This window comes from Telopea speciosissima, chromosome 4, assembly GCF_018873765.1.
Source record: "Telopea speciosissima isolate NSW1024214 ecotype Mountain lineage chromosome 4, Tspe_v1, whole genome shotgun sequence".
Lineage (NCBI taxonomy): Eukaryota > Viridiplantae > Streptophyta > Magnoliopsida > Proteales > Proteaceae > Telopea > Telopea speciosissima.
Window position 1 is genome coordinate 67,229,400 of NC_057919.1, and position 23,477 is coordinate 67,252,876.

General features: G+C 40.5%; 1 pseudogene; it reads right to left on the reverse strand.

Annotated features, from left to right (window-relative positions):
* Nucleotides 1-2,790: 2,790 nt before the first annotated feature.
* On the reverse strand, nucleotides 2,791-23,323 carry LOC122659568 (annotated as a pseudogene).
* Nucleotides 23,324-23,477: the final 154 nt, after the last annotated feature.

Genomic DNA, 23,477 nt, shown 5'->3' on the forward strand with positions numbered 1-23,477 from the left:
TTATTTTTGACACTACTCCCACAATGCTCCTTGAATCAGAATCTAGAAGAGTATCTACTAGATATCGAGTACCCAAGAATTTTGGTGAGGATTTTGTGACCTACCATTTAGAGGCTGATCCATCCACCTATAAGGAAGCGATGAGATCTAGGGACTCCCTGTTATGGAAAGAAGCCATTGATGAGGAAATGAGCTCTTTAATGCAGAATGAGACCTGGCACCTTGTTGATCTGCCTAGAGGGGCCAAGACAATAGGGTGTAAGTGGGTACTGAAGAAGAAACTTAATCCGGATGGGTCTATAGCCAGGTCTAAAGCACGATTAGTAGCTAAAGGCTATAAACAGGTGAGAGGGATAGATTATTTTGACATCTACTCCCCGGTCTGCCATTTGGCAACAATAAGGATTCTTCTTACCATAGCATCTATTGAGCACTATGTTGTGCATCAAATGGATGTAAAAATGGCTTTCCTTAATGGAGATCTAACAGAAGAAATCTACATGAACCAACCTGAAGGTTTGTCATGGAAGGTTCTAAAAAAAGAGTTTGTAAATTAAACAAATCTCTCTATGGTCTTAAACAAGCACCTAAATTGTGGCATGAGAAGTTTGACAAGACAGTAAAGAGCCTTGGTTTTCAAACCAGCAACTCGGATAAGTGCCTTTATTTTTTGTCTGAGTCAAACAAGGTCGCGATTATTTGCTTGTATGTAGACTACATGTTGATTCTAGGTTCTGATCTCTCTGTAGTAAGTGACATTAAAGAAACCTTATCCAAAGAATTCGACATGAAAGATCTTGGTGTGGTAGACACCATTCTTGGAATGAGAGTAAGCTTCAGTGAGCAAGGGATCACCCTTAGTCAGACTCATTACATTGAGAAGCTACTTTCTAGTTGGGGATACAGTGATTGTAAACCGATTGAGACACCCTATGACTACAACAAACGGTTGAAACCTAACACAGGTGACACCATGAATCAGTTAGATTATTCTAAACTGATTGGTAGTCTCATGTATGCAATGAGTTGCACTAGGCCAGACATAGCCTTTACGGTAGGCATGCTGAGTCGTTTCACTAGTAATCCTGGAAAAGAGCATTGGAATGCCCTATCGAGGCTGATGAGATACCTTAAGGGTACTCAATGTTATGCTTTATGTTATAATGGACATCCTCCAACTTTGGAAGGATATTCTGATGCATCTTGGTGCTCAGATTTGGGAGACAGCAGATCCACCAGTGGTTATGTATTTACACTAGGAGGACAGCATTGAGCATGGAAATCCAAAAGACAGACTAGTATTGCTCTGTCATCTATGGAATCGAACTTTATGCTCTAGCTGCGGGAGATGAAGCGAGTGGATAAAGGATCTCGATCATGGATATTCCATTGAGGAGTTTTAAGTTAAACTCTATATCTATATTCTGTGATAATCAAGCAACCAAGACGATTGTGAATAACTCACTCTTTAATGGTAAGAGGAGACACATCAGTGAAACAGGCTATGCTGAATTATAGAACAGAACAAGGGATTATCACTTTGATTGATGTGAGATCGAAGGATAATACGGCAGATGCCCTTACAAAGAGATTGAACAAAGATCGAACATTCAAAACTACAGGGGAGATGGGGTTAAAGACCATTTAGTCAGGTCTTAACCTAACCCAATATTATTTTGAATTATTCGAATCTCATCTAGCCTTGGTAAGCATTCGGGACAGTTTACATGTTTCAGATAACTTAGTTAGGTTATTAAGTATGGGGGTTTGTGAAACCATTCCAAACTTGATGGTGTAGCAAATTTTCATGTGAAGTCTCCTTACTTTGCTATTCCACAAAGGAATATGAAAAATGTCTGATATGTTTCAATGATATTGTGCTAGTCTTTATGTCATTCCAAATTTGATGACATGTCTTTCATAGTATGGTGTACCATTCCAAATTTGATGATACAACATAAATCTATGACTGATATGACGAATACAGTATTCCAAATGGAAACATGGTATGGTCCTTATGATAGAGACTATATAGGATCGAGTTCTTGTAAAGAAACTTGAGCTGATGCTTATTGTTTTTTGATTTACCTTCAGCCATATATGAAATATACTAAGTTCTTATTGTTGAACTAGATACTATTGTGCAAATGATTGAATTCATAATATCTTATGAAATTCATATTTGACAAATTACAGAGAATGGCGAAGATGGAGGAGAACGGTTGAATCTGGATCTCGATGAGGATGACTTACTTGATGAGTAAAGTCACATGGATTGCAAGGAATTTTCCTTTTGATTATTTCTTTTGGTTTAGCCACTTGCATGTGGAACTTCGGATTTATTGTTGGGTTTAGTTTTGATCTAAAACCTTTGTTTTATTTCTTGAAGTTTACTTATTTCTTATTTGATTTATTGGATTATTGATATTCAATTTATATTGATTCAATTACTGATTGAACAATGGTTCCTATACATGTGTAATGGATATATGTAGAACATAGGAGGAGATTGTAAGGGTATTTATGTAATATTCCTTTATATGTTCTAATATAATCCTACTTGTATTAATGCCCAGGCTATGAGGGGCAATCTAGTAATTAGCCCATCTGACCTAAACCCTAGTTTTCCTTTATATACTAGCTGGAGGCAACAGTCTGGGTATTCCAAAACTAGATACTCAGGGTGTAATGCTTTAAGCAACCTTGTGCTTAAAATCCTAACCCTAACATGGACAACAGACCATGTCCCCTGTTTCGCTCTAAATAGCTGAAAAGCTTAGGGCTTTTTACTCATAGGTTTATAAAGAGTCCGGCGTGAGGCTCCAAGCAAACAAAAACATACAGGGTTTCATCATTTGAGCCATGGAATGCTTTATAGTTTTTAAAGCCAAACAACTTTGGATTTTTCATGTCAGATTTTAGAAAATTTAATATTTTATACAAATCTTCATGTGAGGATACAAAGACCATAATCCTGTTTCTCACTTCAATCTAACTACAAGCAGGCATCTTCTTTACCCCTTGCTCTACCATTCCCTTCCGCACCTTCTCCGCTTCCTTCCATTTGCCCACTTGCACAATACAAAATTGATAGCAGCATGTAGCTTGCTTCTCTCTGAGGTTCTATGACCATCAAATCCTCTCATACCTTTTCCCCAAGCCCCACATTTCAATGCGCAACACATGTTTCTCTAAGCTTTCCTACTTACTTTCCTTGAATATTTCTCAACCAACTCTATTTCTTCTTTCAAGTACCCACCCCAGCCAAGGATGGCCACCATGCAAGTAATGTGATCTGCTTCATGAGCAAGTCCATAAGCTGATATCATTGATTCAAAGAACACCAACCCTTGCTTTATTAGCTCCGAGTGACTACATGCCATTAACAACCCAATGAAGGTCACTTTATCAGGCCTTACACCAGAACTTACCTTCTCTTCATAAAGCTTTACAGCTTCAAAAGCCTTAACATGTAGCCCAAACCCAAATAGCATTGCATTCCAAAAGACCAGATCCTTATTTTGATTATATAAGTAAAAGCTTGGCATGATCTTTCTAAGTCACCACCCTTGCTTTACGTGTTTACAAAGCCAATGCCCTCGTAGCCTCGTAGGTGAAGGAATGGAAAACCACGGCGGAATGCAAAGCCATGTACCATTCTTCCACACCCAAGAACTGCCAAGTTAGAACATGCATGAAGGATGGCCCCAAAGATAAAGTCATCGGATTTGATCAGATTCCTCATCATGTACGTCAACAAAGAAGCCAAGGGCCTCTTCTCCATGCCTGTTCTTTGCATACCTTGAGCAAGGTTTTGTTGGCTTTAGTGGTTTTTATCTAGACCAGTTAATGGGTTGGTTCAATAGTCTAGTTTGGGTTGTCCATTGGAATGGGAGGTGAAGAATCTTCAAGTGGAAGACTGAAGTCTTCAACAAGGTTGAGTCTTCCAAGCAAGTGGAAGTAGTTGGTGGTTGAAGTCATTAAGCAAGGTGGAGTCCGAAAAGACATTTTGGAAGAAGGGTGTAGTAGATTTTCTTTAAGGAGAAAGTGAAATCTTGCCCAACAAGGTAGAAGAGTAGTCTATACAAAGAAGAGATGTGTCATCCATTGCTAGAGTGGAAACCATGAAGAAATGAGAAGCTAAGGATGTAGAGACACCAAGAGAGAGAGAGAGAGGTGTAACAAATTGCAAGGTTGTACTACTTTTTTTTCTTCTCTTGTTCTTAATGGAAGATTGAATCACTTTGTGGATGTAGGGGGTATTGTCGAACCACGTAAATCTCTTATCTTTTGTGTGATTGTTTATTTTCCTCTTTTTTTTTTTTTTTTAAGGTCTTGTTGATCTTGCACATACCAAATTCATAAGGTGTTTACAACTTTACATTGGAAAAAGAGGGTTGTTTCTCAACCACAACAAGTTTAAATTATTAGCATCGGGTATCGTATCGGAAAGATGATTTTAAGAAACATATTGCATCGTTTTATATCGTGAGATGTAAGATACACTAAAGATATGTATGAAATAGTCAAGAAACGTATAATAATGCTTAGAATATATAAAATACAATTTGAAAGCATAAGGGACTATAAATAAGGAGTCCAATGGGGTGGGGATCGGAGGGTGGGGTGGTCATTTCCACAAGGGTGTGGAGATAGAAAGACACAGGCTGGGCACAACGAGCGGTATGCCCTGCCTTTACCCTTAAGGCTCCGTTTGGTTGCAAGGGAAATGGGAAAGGGAAGTGAAGGGAAGGGAAGGAAAATTTTTCCTTTTAAGTCGTTTGGTTGCAAAGCAAGTAAAGTAATTAATTTTGTTAAATTGTTTGGTTGTCTTTAAAATTGATGTAAAATCAACGTAAAATTTTTAAAAATTTATAATCCAACCCACTTTCTAGCTTGCACTTATTAATGCTCTTTTTTAATAACTTATGGAAAAAGGACTGCTAACCAGTGGTGCAGCGCGGCGTGTACCTGTGTCCAGGCACAGTCGCGGGCACAAAATGATCGATGCACCCCTTGGAAAGGCAACAAGGACCAGGGGGTGCATTGGTCATTTTAAACTTTTATTATATATATGGTAGAATTTTGATGAATTTGAAATAATGTTTGGAAACACATCATAGCTACCCCGTTGAGACCCACACACACTTACACACAGATGCACATAGGCAATTAGAGAGCCTTTGAATTCTAAGGACCCAAAAGGTGCACTATTCAGATTTTCACCCAAAAAATCTTTGAAGAATGTTGTTCTGATACTAATGTAGGACACAATTTTTATTTTTCTCACTGAACCATTAGTCATTGATTCTAAGATATCAGGGGTTTCGAATTATTTTACCGAAATACCCATGTCAGATGCAACAAGGCAAGATCATCATAGAGACATCTTTTTTTTATCCTCAACACTTATCCTTTTTTTTTTTTTCCTTTGATTTTTGTGCAATGGGTACACACCCAATTGTCATAGAATACCAACTTATAGTTTATACAACACCCAACCAGTACATCCATATCCTTATAGCATAATGCATTCTTCAATTTGGATTTCTTAATGTCATGTTGTTCATTCATGAAAGCATTCTCACTTTTTTTTGGCTGATGGATGTTCATGAGCACATTCTTTTGTTGCTAAACTATTTTTCCATCATTGGATACAAAAAATGAACACATATAGATTATCTACTTTCCAACTCTTGAAAATTTTTATTTTTCCTCAGCTATTATTCAAAAGCCATTATATGTATCCTCTTGGTAAATCCATTTACTAAGCCTAGTCCAAGCATACAAGGCTTTACAAAAGATTCAATTCTTAGACACATACTTGAACAACACCCACTATCATACACATATTAATATTGATCATTAATTAATCTCCAAGAAATTTCTTATTCATTCCAGATGATCAACAAAGAGAATGCCACAACAAAGACTTTACAAAAACTAAAGCCTATTGGGGGGATCTATTATTGACCAGTTATTGAGTTAAGAAATGATTAAAACTATATAACCAAACACATACGTAAGCTGGGAAATTTCAAGCAAGTCAAGCAAAGTACTATGATTGACTAATAATGTTTGATTCAACTTACTCTTCTCCAAAATATGTTGTGCAGTCAATGAACTTAGTGTAACCTCATGTGAGCTTTGGAATATCAGTTTTCTGCAAAAAAAGGATATCAAAGGAAACTCAGTTTCCAAAGTCTGTTAGACTAGAATGGATCATATAATATTAGGAAGTGACAAAATTATAGATGTCTATGATCATTATCTTCACATGAGATATACATGTGATATTAAATTCTTAGTCTTATCATGATTGAATTGATCGTGGTTTACTATGAGTGAAACTCTTTTAACTTATCTCTCACGTCTAGTGTGAAGTTGTGCACGCACTTGTTTGAGTTAATATATTCATTGTATTAGATTGATAAACTTTCAATTTAGGATAGTATTATGTGTCATAGTAGTATGAGTTGATCTCACATTGGTTGTATTGGCATCCGATGGTGGGTTAATATTGGATTGGGCATCCTCTCCTTGCAAGTCAATTTTCAAGGATGAGTTCTACCTGGTTTGTATCAGTCCGCTCTGATACCACTAATCCGGAGAAGACCAATGTGGGCATCGTCCTATAAAGGGGATGAAATGTTATGTGACATATTAGTATGGACTGATCTGACATTTGTTGTATGGGCAGCCGATGGTAGGTTGATATTGGGTTAAGTATCATCTACTTTCAAGCTAGTTTTTCAGGGATGAATTTACCTGGTCTGTATCAAAATTTTATGTGCCATATCGATATGGGTTGATCCCACATTGGTTGTATGGGCAGCCAATGGTGGGTTGATATTGGGTTGGGCACCTCTTCCCTCAAATCGATTTTCAGGGATGAGTTCTACCTAGTCTGTATTAGTGGTATCAGAGCGACCAATCATGCTCTACCATGGGAGGAGCGACCTGGTTCCATGGATGTATCCTTGATCCGAAGTAGGTCGACATGGGCTTCAACCCTGTAAGTGGATGAAATATTATATACCATATCAGTATAGACTGATCCCACATTGGTTGTATAGGCAACTGATGATGGATTGTTATTGGGTTGGACAACTTCTCCTTACAAACTAGTTTTCAGGGATGAGTTTACCTGGTCCATATCAGAATGTATGTGCCATATCGATATGGGGTAGCTGATGGTGGGTTGATATTGGGTTGGACACTCTCTCTTTGCAAGTCGATTTTTAGGAATGAGTTCTATTAAGTCCATATTAGTGGTATCAGAGTGGACGATCCTCAGTGGTGCTCTACCACGGGAGTGTTGACCTGGTGCTACAGGTGAATCCCTAATCTGGAGTAGGCCGACATAGGCCATCGGTCCTATAAAGGAGATGGAATGTTATGTGCCATATCAGTATGAGTTGATCCCATATTGGTTGTATGGGCAGGTGATGATGGTTTGATATTGGGTTGGGCACCCTCTACTAACAAGTCGATTTTCAGGGATGAGTTCTATCCGGTCTGTATCAGATAGATTACCGATTATAATAGGATTATATTTTTCATATTGATACTTGTATTATAATCTAATCATTAATCAATGAAAAACGAATTCTATATCTGATACTAAGATACATTTTTTATATATCAAATGATTAAAAAAAAGGTAAAATGCACTTGAAGTACCTACTATTTCAAAAAAAGAACACTTAAGGTATCTCAAGTTTAAAAAATAACATTTGAGATATCTTATAAACTATTTTTGTTCACAAATTAGGCTTATCAATTCTGATAAGTCTTGCTTTTTAATGTAGGTGTACATTATAAGGGAAAATGGTTTGACTAATTCTGAAGTTGCTAGAGATCTTACTCTTAAAAAGAAAATTCTTACTGGTAACTTATTTAGTCTCCTGATCTTTTGAAATTTGTTGTCTACTTAATTGAATTAAATTGTTGCAGTGATATTTGTTTATGCTTTTTAGGCTATGTTCAAAAATTTTCTTTCCTTGGATTCTGAAAAAAAGCACTCACTTTTTCTTTGAATGTAGAGGTAGATAATGCGTATCATACTTCTCCAGGATTAGTTTCTAACCATGAGCTGTAACCCGGAGAACAGTCCGCAATTGATAGTAAAGAAGTTGATTCTGAAGATTTGGGAAGCATCAGTCTGAAAAAGCAACAATAAAATTTAAAGATATGAAAGACTTTGAAGATTTCACCCTTATAGTGAATGGTTTGAGTATTGATTTTAAACTTAGTCAAAATGTTCGGCTAAAGTACTATGAGCTCTGCTGCAGTCAAAACTCTTATTTTCACGACAATCTTCGTACAAATATCAAATGTAAGTTGATTGTTAAGATAATTTCTGAGACCGTGGAAGCGTTTGATTTCCTACGAGATTGTAAAGTCACTACAGCTAAGAATGAGTTTATTTTTTGGGACAACTGTTTGGATATGGATAGTCGAATGAGAATGAATGTTATTTTTTTGCGTACTCGACTGCAACAGCATTTGAACTTCGCCTTTAAGTTAGAAGAGGTAAATAAAAGATAAAATGTGACATTCCAGCTTCTCTCAATCACTTCAGAGTCCCTATAGACTAGATAACTTGTTCTGATACCATTTAGAGTTTAGACAATTAAGGAGAACAATAAGGATTTACATGGTTCGATAATAAACACCTACATCCATGGTGAAACAAACTATCTTTTTTATTATCACTAAACACACTCACAAACACACTTATATACAAGGAGTCTAATAGATATAAACGGCTATAATCCAACAGTCCCTAATGAGTTTCATAATCAAAGAATCTTTCTAACAGAGCTTCGTGAGTTTTGTCAGGTTTTTTCTAAATTTCTTCTAAAAACTAATCCTAACAACCAAAAGAGCGAAAAATAAAAATAAGAACAATGAACTATCTAACCAAAATCTAGGAACACAGAAAAAAAATCTATTACAAGAGATCAATAATCATTTTTTATATTATATACCTTTCTTGATTGTTTTTTTGAAATTTCTTCTAAATCTAATCCTAACAAATAAAAGAGCAGAAAAAGAAAAAACAAGAATAAGTGAACTATCTAACTAAAATCTAGAATATAGAGAAAAACATCGATTACAGGAGATCAATAATCAATTTTCTAAATTTTTTAAAGAACGAAAAAAAATTACATACCTTTCTTGAATTTAATACCATGAATCTCCCGTCATACGAGCACTTGATCGCCATCAGCTTGATCTTCATTGATGAGTTCAGTTTGATCTGCAAGGTCGTCAATGGCGCAAGTGATCTTTGTCTTCATACTGCTTCAATGAACCTCCTCTCCTATGAGTGCTTGATCGCCGTCAACTTGATCCACTTTGGCAAGTTCAGTTTGATTTACAAGGTCATCCACGGTGCGAGTGATCTCTGTCTTCATACTGCTTCATTTATTTCTACTATTGAGTTATTTATCTTCATTCTGTGTGTTTCTGCTTCTGCCTACTAGTACCTATGTGTATCGCATATTGAGGCGGGTTCCATTCTTGTAAGTGAATGTAACATAGTTTAGGTGGACCCTAAGGCATGGCTTATTATGGACTTATCCTCTTATGATAGGTTATTCCATATATATCACCTGGGGTAATTCATTTCGACGGATCCAGATCCTCTACTACCGAGCTGCCCATCTTGTCGTGCTATGTAGACACAGCAAGGCGTGCAATGATCACCTTGCCCGAATGGGGGTAAGGTGGTCATATGCGCCTTGCTGTGTCTAAGCAGCATGGCACAGGACGGGCAGCTCGACAGTAGGGGATCCAAATTTTCATTTTGACACAGTGGTACAGGTTGTTCAGGTGGTGAACGTACAAGAATGAGTTCCAGCCATCCACATGGCATCCACTATGTGTGGGTCCCACCATGTGGATGCCATCTGGATGGCTGGAACCCATTCTCGTGTGTTCACATACTATTAACCCTTATGGGCCGAGGAGTTACTCAGCCAATGGTCAGACTAAGGTCACCAACTGCACACTTCTTGACGGCATCAAGAAGAAGTTGGATGACGCTAAGGGATTATGGGTCGAGGAGTTATTCAGCATCCTTTGGGCCTATTGTACAACTGTCAGGTAAGGGGTGTCAACGGGTCGATTCGGTTTGATTTCGGTTCGGGCTTTTCAATTTCATTGTGACTTTTATAGAAATCGAAACCAAACCATTAAGAAATGTTCGATTTCGATTTCGGTGCGGTTTGGTTTCGTGTCGATTTTGATTTATGATAACGGGTTGATATCAATTTGGATTTAGTTCGGTACCGGTTTTATATAACTAGTAAGGTCCGGTTAATGCTTATTTTTCTTCTCTTTCTCTTTTAACTACATAAAATATTTCAAAGACAATACATCTTTCCATCCTATGTCCTATGGCCTATGGATACAATTGGTTGGGTATCCCATTTAGTCTTAGGGAACAAAACAAAAAAAATATTCAACGGAGGGCCGTTGGAAAAAAATAAAATAAAATAAAGGCTGAAAGGCATATAGCTAAATAGGCAAATAGCTAATAGAAACAATCAAAGTTCAAACAAAGAAATGAAGAATCAGGAGTTGAGATTGAAAAAAAAAGAAGGGGCAATCAGAAACTCTGGTTGCGACTTGCGCTTGTGTCGTTGCCCGTTGCCGAATGCCGGTACCGTTGAGTGCAGATTATCGAGTGACCTTGAGCCCTTGAGGCTTGATTGCTTGAACAATGAACTCTTGAAGTGTCGTTGAGTGGCTAAGGAGTAAGGACTGAGGAGTGAGGCTGCTGCCGCCGCTGAGTTGCTGAGAGAGTGAGAGTCAAAAACTTGAGACGAGAGAGTGAAAGTGAAAGTGAAAGTGATTAGGGCATTTAGGGGGCAATGGGGCATTATATATTTGCTGATTTTCATTTACTCATTTATCGGGTTGGGTCGATTCGGTTTGGGTTTGGATCTAACGGTTCGGGTCACCGGTGTACCGTCGAGCTAGCCCAAATCGAACCAAAATCGACTGCTCCCTGGATCCACAAACCGAATCTGAACCAATAAGAGATCGGTTTGGTGTGGTCTGGATCAGTTTTATTGGTTCGGGTTGGGTATTGACACCCCTATGTCAGGTCTACCACCGGTGAAACTCCTTTCTTGCCCACGTATGGTTCTGAAGCTGTCATCTCCGTTGAAGTTGGTTTGCCTTCCTTCTGTGTCCAATATTTTGATGAACATACCAACGTAGACGGGCTTCGGGCCAACTTTGATTTTCTTGATGGGGTCCACCAACAGTCCCAAGCGCAAATCACTTCTTACCAGCAACTCATTGCGAGGTACTTGTTAAAAATTATTTATCCACCTGTGTCCCCCTTTGGATAGTCCGCTGTGTTAGAGCTCATGTATGATATGCATATTGTTTCTTCCCTTTCTTACAAGGTCGGTCTTTTAGAGGAAGCGGTTCCAGCATGGTATCAGAGCAGGTTGCAGATATTTTCACCAAGGGATTATCTGGGAAATTGATCCATCCTAATCTAGTCAAGTTGGGCATAATTGACATATTTGCTCCAACTTGAGGGTGAGTGTTGAATTATGTACACCAGAATACCTATTCTGGTAATTTTACAGTTGTATTTTTTACTTCTTTATATCTCCTAGTTAAGTCGGCTGTACTAGGGGTACTTTGGTCATTAGTATGTAATCTCTCATATTATTAATACAATGCTTGGTTGATTATATTGATCATTCAAGAAATTACTCTCTAATGCAGGTATGCCAACATGGTATCAAAGCAGGCAGGGGTCACGGTATCGAGTTCCCCTAGGAACTGATAGGTGTTAAAAAATTATTTATCCACCCGTGTCCCCCTTTGGATAGTCCGCCGGGTTAGAGATCCTGTATGAAATACATATTGTTTCTTCCCTTTCCTACAAGGTCAGCCTTTTAGAGGAAGCGGTTCCAACAGTACTACAATTTTTGGGTCAAAGAGCATATCTTTTTGCCTAGTGATCTCGTCCTTCGGAAGACTGAAGTTTCCCACAGGCCAACGGTCAGGTGGAGGTAACAAATAGAACACTACTTGAGGGGATCAAGAAGAGACTAGATGAAGCAAAGGGGAGATGAGTAGAAGAGCTTCTCAGTGTCCTATGGGCATACCGGACAACGGTAAGGACACCCACCGGAGAGAGCCCATTTCGACTAGTATACAGAATAGAAGCTCTAGCACCGATCGAGGTCCTCGCCTTGTCCCACAGAGTCTTGCACTTCAACGAACAAACGTACGACGATAGACTTCGAGTGAATTTGGATTTCTTGGACGAGGTTCGTGAGAAAGCATTACTCCGGAACATGGCATATCAGCAGTGAACGGCCAAGTATTACAATTCAAGAGTCAAGGAAAGGCTGTTCCATCAAGGAGACCTAGTTCTAAGGAAAGCACAAGCATCGCAACCAAGGAAGGAAGGAAAGCTATCGGTAAATTGGGAATGGCCTTACATAGTTTCCAAGCAGATACGACTAGGAACATATCGCTTGAAAACTCCAGGGGGCAAGAGGATAGATCAGCCGTGAGACTCTGAACATCTGAAAATATTCTACCAATAAAGGATCAGTTGCAGTTAGTTTAGTTATTTTCATGTTTCAAGAATTTTGAAGTCTTTTTTTTTCAAGTAGGATTTTTCAAAGTTTTTCCAAATTGAAGATTAACAAGAAATGAAAGCTCTTAGCTGCACTTCCCCATTGTCGAGCACTTCTCCATCGCCGATCAAGTTCACATCAAGGCTCTATGCAAACCAAGGCCATCGATCACAAGGCTCTATGCCAACCAAGGCCATTGGCCATGAGGCTCTATGCCAACCAAGGCCATCGGCCACAAGGCTCTACGCCAACCAAGGCCATTGGCCACGAGGCTCTATGCCATCCAAGGCCATCAGCCACGAGGCTCTGTGCTAACCAAGGCCATCGGCCACGAGGCTCTATGCTAACCAAGGCCAAAGGCCATGAGACTCTATGCCAACCAAGGCCATCGGCCACAAGGCTCTATGCCAACCAAGGCCATCGGCCTCGAGGCTCTATGCCAACGAAGGTCATCGATCACAAGGCTCTATGCCACCAAGGCCCTTTGGCCATGAGACAACCAACAAAGGTAAATTACAATACGTACAAGAAAAAGTCAAGCACTAAGATTGAAGGTCAAGATCATAAGATGATACTGAAATTATGAAAGCTACTACAAGCACATGCCAAAAAAGTACTCTCTTACATGAAGAAAGAAATAAAATCAAGGCTCAGGAGGAGCAGTAATGATAGTGGTGACATCAACGCCCTCCTCCAGATAAGGGAGACCAAGCTTGGGGACCGAGTCACCTCGACGCCCTCCTCCAGATGAGGGACATCCGCCACCATCTCGTTAGCTTCCATAGCGGTAGAAGAGGACGAAGGGGAAGGAGCCTTGGACGAATGAAGGGGCACTATGCCCGGAGATGAAACCACCTCAACATCCTCCTCCGAACAAGGGTCATCAGCCACTACCTCATCGGTGTCTATAGCGGCAGGAGGGACATAGCTTTGAAACTCCCTAAAGTTGTAACAGGGAGTTCTCCCGAGAACAAAGCCTACGACATTGTTTATACCCATGATATAAACCTCGTCATTGTATGCATAGAACTTGTCCACGCAGGAACAAGATACTCGAAAGTCGGCCACAGCTTGCTCATGAGCATGGGTAAGATCGGTACCATGCTGCTCCCGTAGGGGATGAAGCTCGCCCTCAAGGGCTTAGACCCTACCAAATAAGTCCGCGGTCCCAGCCTCCAAAGCAGCCTTCTGAGAAGATAACACACGAATCTCCTCGGCCATGTTCCCCTCCCGGGCAGCCCCCTCCTCACACGCGACCTTCCGCCCCAAGACTTCCCTCTCCAGACTCCGCAAGCGTTGGGCCTATTGAATGTTTTGAAAGGCATACTTCTTGAAGCGTAACATCGCCTCGATAGCCTGGTGATGAACCTGCAACCAAATTAAAGTCAGCAAACCATCAACATGCAAAAACAGGGGAAGAGAAAATAAAAAGGCGTGAACTCACAAAAGCTATGTCCTCGTAGAGAGACCGCATCAGCCTAGAGTCGCTCATCTTCTGTAGGGCCTCGTGATCAGTGAGAAGCTGGCTCTTGTCTACCCACTCCCTAGCGACCTCCTCATTGGCCATGATAGATCCCCATCGTGGATTTCGTACGGAAGGATCAGGGGAGAAGGGGTCGGAGCATCCTCATCAGCGCTTACTGAAGAAACCACCCCCTTACCCTTGCAAGGGGGAAAAATGGCAGCACCAGGAATAGCAGGAGGAGAGGAAGCTTGAAGACCAGAGAGCCCTTTCCTGCACATCAAGGACCAGGACCACCTTTCCTCTTGGCACCCACGGCAAGGACGATGCCAAGCATGGGCACCGGAGGATCGGCCACGTCAACAACCCCTCGTCGTAATCGGGGTAGAGGAGGCATCCTTGCGGGGACGCGAGGCCTTCGTAGCCACCATCACAACTACCCTCTGCTTCGTGGCATTAGCGCGGAAGTGAGCAAGGTCGGGTCGAAGATCCACTGACAATACAACATGAGAACAAAGTAAGTCAGCATCGAGAAAAGTAAACAGAAAAATAAGGTATAAAAGGCTAACAAAGGATCAGTCCAAGAGCTTACCAGGACTCAACTTCCACAGGAATAAGAAGGCTTCTGACTCCAATTGACGAACATCGAACTTATTGCCTCTCAAGCAATAGCTGAGGGACTTGTTCTCGAAGTCATTCAGAGTGGGGGGGGGGCAGTTTGCACCCTACAGGTCAACCTCTTCCCAATGGGTCCGAAAGGGGCATTGGGGGATAGAAGCAAAGAAGAATAGGTCCCTTTAATATTTGAGCGAGTTGGGCATCCCCTCAAAGAAGTAAAAACTAACAAAAGAACCCTTAAGGGAACGACGGTGAAAATGGTACCACCCACCTCCTCTCCTCAGTGTATAAAAATGTAAGAATAGGGGAACAATAGCATCATGATCGACCCAAACAAAGAAGACGAAAAAACCCAAAATAACCCTCCAGGAGTTGGGTAATAACTGCCCAGGGGTAAAATGCCAGTGGTCTAGTACCAACTTGGCAAAGTGGAGAATGGGGAAGCAAAGACTACTAGCGAAGGAGATCACATACAAGCATATCTCATCGACTCGGTGGGAAAAGGCAAGATCACTATCCCCAAGGACATGGAGAGCTATGCCGGGGGTAATGTGATACAACTGACCAAAGGACAGCAAATCAGAGGAAGTTAAGGAGCTATGATAATATTTGATCCTAGTGGCCTTCGTAATAGGGACTGATATCCCAGAATCGTCCCCATCGGAGTGACCATCTAAATCCGGGCTCGAGATAGAAGGGACGAGGCTGGTAGCTCCCTCCCCCTCATCACTGAGTATAGGTCTAGGGGAAGGCAAGGGGGGAAGGGTATCCACATTTGACTCGGACGAAGACAATGTAGCCCCGCTGACACCAGGTCCTCCACAAATATGGTCCAAGTCAGAGCTACTCGACATAGCAATAGAAGGGGAAGACTTACTCGAATTGGAGCTCCTAGATACCAAGATACCCGGCAACGAATCGAACTACATCTGCGAGGAAGAACAAGTTCAAGTCAGTATCCAAAAAAAGAAAAAAAAAAGAAGAAGAAGAAAGTAGGGGGAAGAAGACAAAGGGAGGAAGAAGGTAATCATAGAACCTCAAGGCGAGACAAGCCCAAAAAATAGGTCGAGCGTAGATGACAAGATCGCGCATGACGAGATAGAGACCGTAGGTGACAAGGTCGGGCGCAACAAGAGAGCGCGGATGAGCGCACAAGCAAGAGCGGACGAGCTCACAAACGAACACGGTCGAGCACGTGGACGGCCTATATGGGCGAGCACACTGGCGAGTGGGCGGCGAGCTCGTGGGAGACCAGGCGCAGATGGCTAGACCTGGGCAACTTGAGTGGGTGAGCACGCGGACGCAGGGGAGAGCACCCAGACGCCCGGGAGAGTGGGCGAGGGAGCAATGAGAGGGTGAGCACATGGACAAGTGGGTGAGCACGCGGGCGAGCACGATGAGCTTGGGCAACCAGCCCAAGGCAACGAGGCACGAAGGCCCATGCAAGATGAGCACCAAAAGCAACTAGGTAAAGCCCCAAGCACAGGCAAAAAAGAAAAACAATTTCTCTCAAGGAGGAGAAAAGACAAACACTTGGGGGGCAAGAAAATGGACTTAGCAAAAGGAAGGAAGATGGGTAGAGCTCCAAGGAAGAGAGAGATTGAGGAAAGAGTGAAAAGCAAGAAAGGGAAACGAGAGAATGAGGAGAAAGTAAAAAGCAAAAAGTGAAGAGAAGAAATAGAAAAAGTGGACAGAAAAAAAAAAGGAAAGAAAAAGAAACTAAAAAGTGTAGTTTGGGGGGATTTGAACCCCTCACCTCTCCCACTTACTAAGAAAGGAATAAGCCATCTACTCCAAGAAACAAAGGTCATCCAACGGTCATAGATGCTCATCACAAAGCTCCCTCCAAGAAGTCTTATTTGTAATAGGCCCCTCACCAGATTAAAAACTGCGACACAGTTGATACTCTCTTGAGCACTCCGTTCCAAGAGAGTGGGGGGCAAGTGATAAACCAAAAATATATGAGCCAATCCCAAGAGATTACATGTCCTGACCCAAAGAGGAGGCCAGCTCAAGGCCGGCAGCGATAGAACCAGTTCGGTAGCCCAAGAGGAATAGGACCCAAGAGGCTACCCCAAAGGCCAAGTCTACCATGCAAGCCACGGAGTCCAACCATGACGTCATCGGCAAGATCTACATTATCCTATCACTAAAAGATCGGGAGGTATACCAAGGGGAGAACTATTCCCAAAGAGGTACAAACCTAATCAAACTCAACACGAGAGGAGGACGTTTAGGGAACCTCTTCCCTACTAGGACTCTACATCTCACAAGGAGCTATTTCAAGTACAACTCTACTACGAGATAGATTATTCCACGAAGAATACTTATCATCAACTGGGACTCTCCACACCGCCATATTTAACTATAAATACTCAGGCATTCTACCCCATTAACCATCTTGAATTCCAGTAATTCATCTGTTGCTAAGAGAAATCTAACTTAGGCATCGGAGAGTCCTAGGCTGAAACCACACCGGTTCTCCCTTGTCCCTGACGTCCTTTTGTAGGTTGTGGCACCCGAAGGACCTACCGGAGATTTCCTGACGCAACTTGTTGTAACAACCTTATCAAGAGTTGTAACAATTTTTCAAAAACCACAACAACGTGTGGTGATCCATTTGTAACAGATTCTGTTAAAGAGAATTATATATACAAACACCTACCCATTACTGAAGGTGGGCGAGAATTCTAAACAGACTCTCTCTCCTTATTCTCACACCCCTGAGGGTTTGAATCTATTTAACAAATTAGCACTTCTCTCTGCATTTGTTATCAGAAACATATATAGAGATAAATTGTTGACTAGTCCATTTCACACTTCCTTTTCAAGTGATAAGATGCTAGATTTGATTGTTTATGCAAACTACTACTGATAAGATTACATTTTATTTCCAACCATAGGTTATTAAGTGCTTGCTTTCCTTATGGTGTTCATGGGCATTTTCCTTTCATCCTTACCCAGAGGAATTGTTATCTAGGGGTGTAAATGAATAGCCAAAATCCGTTTTCGTATCCGTGTCCGTATCCGTTTAGCACTATCCGAATCTGTTCGAAAGCTAAACAGATGCGGATACGGATAGGCTATAGCTATCCGAAAAGCTATATTTACATGTAAACGGATAAAATATCCGATCCGTATACGTGTCCGTATTCATTTAGCACTATCCGAATCCGTCTGATAGCTAATCGGATGTGGATGCGGATATAACATTATCCGAGCCGAATCCAATCCGTTTACAGCCCTATTGTTATCCCTGTTTGATTCTTACTTATTTTAATTTGCAAAATTCTAGAAATGAAAATGGAAATTGGTATCTCTGCAGTCTCCAAGCAGCAGCAGTGGGTCATGTAGCAGCGCCTAATACTTGTAATTTTAACAGGATCCTTCTTTTTATTGAATGGTGAATCACAACAAAGGATTAAGTAGTTCTTTGTTAAGAAAATTGACATTATTTTGATTACGCAATAGAAACCAGACCATGTCCCCTGTTCAGCTCTAATTTGTTGAAAAGTTTGGGGTTTTTTACTCGTAAGTTTATAAAGTCCAGCATAAGGCTCCAAAGCTGAGATAATAAGGATCCTAAATTTTCCTAATTTTGTTTTAGTGTGATTACAGAAACAAAAACATAAAGGGTTTCATCATTTGAGACATAGAATGCCTTATATAGTTTTCAAAGCCAAACAATTTTGGATTTTTCATTTTAAATTCAGCTAAGGGGATCTAGGGTTGGATTAGGATTTTAAAAAGCTCGGCCCAACCTGACCTGTTGCAGTCCTAGGTATCCATGAGGAAGACCAATCACCGAGATTGCCCAATAATGGTAATTATTGAATAATAAGGAAAGAAACTATAAAAAAGGCACAACCCGGCTTCAACAGGGTTTTAGGAATCAGTATTTGATACTAACCCGGATTTTTTAACCGAGATTGCCCAATAATGGTAATTATTGATTAATAAGGAAAGAAATAAAAAAAGGGGGCAGAATCCGGATTCAACAGGGATTTAGGAATTAGTTTTCGATACTAATTCGGAATTTTCTAGATCGGAAAGATTTACCCCATGGTTTGAGGTATCTGTCTCAGATCACCCAATACGGTAGATATTGCACGGTTTTGAAGGTGACCAAGTCGATACTGTATCTATGAAACGGTACCAGCAAAGGATAATCCAGATTAAAACCCTTTTTTGAGGATAATCAAGGGTAAACTTGTCTGATACATTTGATCCAGCCAATACCATATTGGTATTGTATCGATTTTGAAAGTGACCGACACCCGACCTGATACCGTACACTAAAACCATGTTTAGCCCCGGTTAAAAAAATGGTTTTTTTTTTTAAAAAAAAAAAAAATCTTCTTTTTATCCTTGATCAAAATCAATCCACAGTATCCACCCATACGGAATCTCCCCAGTATCGGTATCGCCCTTTACCAATACCGATCCGATACTGGCAATGCCTCCGATCCGCTACGGATCCCTAGAACCGTGTTTCAAAACTTCAAGTTGATATTAGGAACATTCTGTAGTCATTCAGAGTATCACTCCCTTCGTACTCTCCTCCTCGTATTGCATCAGTACTCTGAGGCTGTTTTTCAACACATCAACAATGGAGTTTTATCGTACAACTGAAAACGGGTATAATCATTTTTTTTTTCGTTTCTTTCGAAATTATAATGCATCGATCCTAGATAGTAGATACTGCTCTCTATCTCTAAAGTTTTTTTTTTTTTTTTTGGTTTTTCATCTTGCATTGGATCATCATCTAGAATCTAGATACTACTGCTCACTATCTCACTTTAATGGTTGATTGGAATTAAATTTTCATCTCACCCTTAATTTTTATTTTTTCTTTCTCATTGTTTCTTTGCCACACAACAACATTATTGTGGAAAAGAAGCAGAGGTGGATCTCCAATTCCTCCTCCACTTAGGATGTTCATCGCTTGTTCTTTGTTTGTCCTTTTTCCTCTCATATTTGGGGAGGGATTCTGTGCAAAGGGGAGAATGCCTCTTGATTTTGAAGGGGAATGAATAGATATGGGTGGGCAAGAGATTCTGTAGAGATTTTGTTGTAATTTAGTGGGCAAACTTGTTTTTTGTGCAACAATCTATGGATGGAGAGGATCTTGGAAGATAGACCAGAAAATTTATATCTTATCAGCCACCTAATCTTCATGTTGCTTCATTCTTGGACACATTTGATTGGGTCCTTCTGCTTGGTCTTTCCCAACTAAATGGGTTGAAATTCTATTTTGCCATACTACTTCTGTTAAGAGCCATCTTTGTTGTCTATTGTTGGATATCTCTCTCTCATGGTATGCAATTTTCTGCTTTTCTATTTGGAGGAGTTGTTGCTCTACACTTCCAAAACTTGCATAAAGGATGACTCCACCTTCCAGTCAAATCTACATGAAGTTGTGCATTATCAGGTTATAGGCGCCACCAAAAGATTGACAAATACCAACAAAAACTCTTAGTTTTCTTTTTGGTTAGACCAATGTAATAAAACTCCTATACATCGATGATTGACGAGTAACTGTGATAACTTCTTAGAAAATCAAACATGGATCTCAAAAGGAATGTGATTATTTTTGCTTTGCCTATGGTTCCTGCTTGTGCAATTTGGTTATAACAAATGTATCTTGAGGCTCCTCTGTTTTTGTGCTTATAAATTTGATTAAGGATATAGGTTTGATCTTCTTTCACTCTCTTATAATTGAAACTCACAGTTTCTTATTGGGATTGTTACATCATGTATTCCTTAATGTTACTGGCAGGAACTGCCTACGTGCCTCAGCTGAAGAAACCAGTCAAGAAGAAGGTAGTTCAATTGCTGAACTTCATGCCAATCTTCTTGAAACTATCGCATGCCGACTGAGTATAGTTGACCTTCTGCGTTTCCGCTGCACTTGTAAGGCATGGCGTTCTGCTTCTTTTAATGTTTCAGCTGTAATTGATTCCAAAACATACCAAACTCCATGGTTTTTACAGTTTTGTCTCGAAAGCGAATTCATGTTGTCGGACCCATCAGAACAAGATGATTGTTATGATATAAATATCCCAGAGTTGGAGGATGTGACTTGCATTGCATCCAATGGAGGATGGCTTCCTCTGTACAGAGATGATGGTTTGGTCTTCTTCTTCTGTCCTTTTTCCCGGGCGAGAGTAGACCTTCCGCCATTGCCTCTACCATTGCCTCCACTATTGCTTCATTCAGAGCTTCCTAACCTTGTTGCAGCAATCTCATCATCTCCTACTTCTCAGGATTGCATTGTCTGTGTCATTAATCATAGAAATAGCAACACATTGGTGTTAAATTTGATTCGACGTGGTGCTACTGAATGGACTACACATGAGTATCATGACGGACTAGAGCGCCTACGCACCATTACATGTGCCTCATACTATCACGGGGTTTTCTATTTTCTGGACTCTACGGATTCATTAGTGACCTTCTCTCCGGAAAAAATAAAATGGGTGTTTCACAAGATAGTTGCTCCTACGTTACCATTTGATGCAGTAAAAGACTACTTTAGCACAAGAAGAATGGTGGAAAAATTGCTATCACCACCACCAATAGATATGTCACTTTCAATTTTCATTTGTGGAACAAAGCTCACGGGTATTGACCGCGACTACTACATTCACAATGAGCATTTCTTGCAATTCGGCAAAGAGAGAGATTTTGCTTACATGTATGGAGTATGGATCCAGCCTCGACTCCATTACCTTCCTCCAAGTTATAGTTGGTGACCCTGAGGGTTTGATTTTGTTTAACAAATTAGCACCGCTCTCTCTGCATTTGCTATCAGAAACATATATAGATAAAATGTGATTGTTTATGCAAACTACTACTGATAAGATTACATTTTATTTCCAACCATAGCTTATTGAGTGCTTTCCTTATAGCTTATTGAGTGCTTTCCTTATGGTATTCATGGGCTGTTTCCTTTCTTCCTTACCAAGAGGAATTGTTATCCCTGTTTGATTCTTTCTTATTTTAATTTGCAAAATCCTAGAAATGGAAATGGACATTGGTATCTCTGCAGTCTCCAAGCAGCAACAGTGGGTCATGTAGCAGCGACTAATACTTGTAATTCTAATAGGATCCTTCTTTTTATTGAATGGTGAATCACAACAAAGGATTAAGTACTTCTTTGTTAAGAAAATTGATATGGAAGATTCAGTCAGACATACAGGAATGGTTCAATTTGACATTATTTTAATTACACAATGGAAACCAGACCATTTCCCCTGATCAGCTCTAATTCGTTGAAAAGCTTGGGGTTTTTTACTTGTAGGTTTATAAAGTCCAGTGTAAGGCTCCAAAGCTGAGACAATAATGATCCTAAATTCATAATTTTTATTTTAGTGTGATTACACAAACAAAAACATACAGGGTTTAATCATTTGAGACATGGAATGCTTTATAGTTTTTAAAGCCAAACAACTTTGGATTCTTCATTTCAGATTTTTGAAATTTTGATACTTATACAAATCTTCCATGTGAGGATATGAATTTTTCCCAACTACAAAGACCATAACCCTGTTTCCCACTTCAATCCAACTACAAGCAGGCATCTTCTATACCCCTTGCTCCACCATTCCCTTCCGCACCTTCTCAGCTGTTTCCTTCCGTTGCCCACTTGCAGAAAACAAATTTGATAGCAGCACATAGCTTGCTTCTCTCTGAGGTTTTACGATCATCTAAATCCTCTCCTACCTTTTCCCCAAGCCCAACATTTCAATGTGCAACAGATGCGCTTAGTAGAGCTTCATGTGAGCTTGTTTTTCAGACTTACTGTCCTGGAATATTCCTCAACCAACTCTCCTGCTTCTTTCAAGTACCCAACGCGGCCAAGCATGTCCACCATTCAAGTTATGGGATCTGCTTCATGAACCAGTCCATAAGCTGATATCATTGATTCGAAAAACACTAGGCCTAGCTCTATTAGCCCTGAGTGACTACACGCCATTAACAATCCAATCCTAAAGCTTACAGCTTCAAAAGCTTTTCCATATAGTCCAAACCCAGATATCATTACATTCCAACAGTTCAAATCTTTACTGATTATATCAATAAAAGCTTGGCATGATCCTTCTAAGTCACCACATTTGGTGTGCATGTTTACTAAGCCACTGCCTACATAGGTGAAGGAATGAAAGCCACGGCAGAATGCAGAGCCATGTACCATCCTTCCACACCCAAGAACTGCCAAGTTAGAACATGTGTGAAGGATGGCCCCAAAGGTGAAGTCATCGCATCAGACTCCTCTACTTCCGCTTCGGGCAGGGATAAGGCGGTACTTTCCACCCGCCTTGTGTGTGTCGGAGCAAGGAAGTACCGGGCAGGCAGAAGTAGAGGATTCGGCTCCGTCATCGTTTGATAAGATTCCTCGTCATGTCAACAAAGAAGCCAATGGCCTCGTCTCTGTGCCCATTCCTTGCATACCCTGAGATTATAGCTCTCCATTCTCAGGTGTCTGCCAAAACAGAGCAAGAGCACAGTCAATCTCCCCAACCTTCATGAACGCCATAGATCATGGCATTCCAAGAACCTGGGTTTGAGTCCTTGCATACACAAATGCCCTCACAGCATCATGTAAGCAGCTAAGTTTGGTATATATTCTCGGAATGGATTTTGGGTCTAGAATGCATTCTGAAACCTGGTTCTTTTCTATTTTCTTGCTAAAGAATGTATTTTAGACGCAGAATCTATTCTAAGAATGCATACCAAACACAAAGGTTGGGAATAGAGATAAGAAGTTGTCA